Genomic DNA, 2,284 nt, shown 5'->3' on the forward strand with positions numbered 1-2,284 from the left:
CGTCCATTACAAGAGATCGACCTCTCTCATCCACGACTTCGGACCGGGATCCTTGCATCCCGTCCTCTCGCTTCAACCCCGCCGTCGTCCACCTTGCCGGCACCGCTCCTATGACCGTCTCGTCCACCGTGCCCAGCCGCCACCGTCTACCCTCCTAGATCTGCTTCCACGCCACCGACAGCCATCGCTACCGCATCACCATCAAATTCTTAGCAGATGCATACACGGCGGCGCACCAGAGGCGGTACTCTTTCGTATCTTCTCAACTTATTTATCGCAGCAAGAAAATAGATCGCCACTGCTTTACTCTAATTTCTTGTCCATCACTTACTTGCTAGTTGAGAGCAAACTTTGGTTGCGAAGTTGCCTTTGTCCGGTTTGCACCTTCAGAACCGCCATGGCACGCTCAACACTATACTCCCAATGCTTATGGTTTTCCCCTTTTATATTCCACACTAGTTAAATCACAGTAGACTAAATTTCAAAATTGGGTCAGTCAATTTTTCAGAGCTCGCCGGAGTTCGCCGGTGCGAACGAAGGGGCTCGAGTGAGGACTTTGGTTGTGGGGGCGGTGGTGGGGCCTCGCTGAACGAAGAAAACTCGACGCGGGTGGGGGCGGGGGTGGGTGGGGGTGGCGGAGGAACACATGCAGTGGGGGCCGGTGGTCCGGCCGGCGGCCCGTGCGGTATTCTGTATGGGAAGAATCAGAGACGAGGAAGAAGAAGGCTTAGGAGACCTAGGATCTTCATCCAACCACCTGAAATGGTCGACTGACCCAAATGACAAAAGTCACGCGACTTGCATGCAGACATGCCTTTATATTCAGTACCATCATCGTACCTGCTTAGCACTGCTCCTAAATCCATGAAGCTAAACAACGTGCCACTCATAATTCCAAACTTGTTGCTCAAGTACGAATCTGATATGATGTTGATATTACTAAAACATATAGCATTTAATTGGTTAGCTAATGTTCCTACTTTACTTTTGAAAAAGCACGTGCACCACATATAGAGAGACAGCAGGGAGTTGCTTTCTTAATGGGCTCTGGTTCATCATGTGTGGGCACCGCGCAACGAACATTTTATTATCCAAAATCTGCTTGCTATTCTTTAGCATGTTCCTCTTCCGTTCTTCTTTAATAAGTACTCTCTCCATTCCTAAATGCAAGTCTTTGTATAGCTTCCACCATGGACTACATATGGAGCAAAATGAGTGATTCTACACTCTAAAATGTATCTAGATACATCTGTATGTGATCCATAGTGGAAATCTCTACCAAGACTTATATTTTGGAATGGAGGGAGTATGATAGTAGTACAGTATGTTCCTTGTAGTGAAGATGAGCAGGGACATTTGCAGTGTAGAGGTCTATACAGTCGGTTGGTATGGACACTTTGAACTCTTCGGGCCTCTTTGATTAGTAGGATTTTGTAAACATGGAATAGGATTTGTAGTGGCCTGCCCACTTCAATCCTATAAGAATAGCAAGGAAATGCGGGGAGCTGTGTCGCCTTTGAGAGTTACACTGATATTAACAGTACTGCACCTTCAGTTGAAGAGAGTTGGTATCCGAAGCCTTTCTAGCCGTACCGGCAATACTACACATATATTCCAGCAAGTTCCACTTTGCTGATTTTACTCTGATGCTTACGGTTTTCCCGTTATATCTACACTATGATTTGTGTAGCTGCTTTGTGTCACACTAGCAGTAGTCCACTCATGAAGCTAAACACCGCAATGACTTACAAAATTGGCACCAAGGCATTGAGTGCCATTTTGGATGCAATGAAACTCATATGCTCCCCACCTATTGATTCTTGTTCACAATATGATCCTAATGACTATTCTAACCTCGAGGAGTCAAAGGCAGATGGCCTGTCCTGTTCACCCATCAAGGTGCCTGTCCTAATTTGGCAAGGTTTTATTGATTTCGCGTATCTTGCATATGTTGTCTTGCATTTCTTCTACTTGGTTGCACCGCCATCTGCTTAGTTTACTCATCATATATGTCGAGATGCCATGCCCATCCATTATCAATACATTTTCCATCTGTCATCATGCCATGTTTTTCCACTCAAATGTTGTTCTTGTGCATTAGACATCAAAAAGGAAGAGGGTGATTGCTGAACCTGAAGGAGCACCAGCAAAGTCCTTGAAAAACGTGGTTGTGCTGGAGAAATCAGACATCATCCCACTTATATTGGTTGTACAACCAGTGACACAAAACGTAGGACCAACTCTAGCAGACTGTACCCATACTTCACTGGCCACACCACTAGCC

This window comes from Triticum dicoccoides, chromosome 6A, assembly GCF_002162155.2.
Source record: "Triticum dicoccoides isolate Atlit2015 ecotype Zavitan chromosome 6A, WEW_v2.0, whole genome shotgun sequence".
NCBI classification, from domain to species: Eukaryota; Viridiplantae; Streptophyta; class Magnoliopsida; order Poales; family Poaceae; genus Triticum; species Triticum dicoccoides.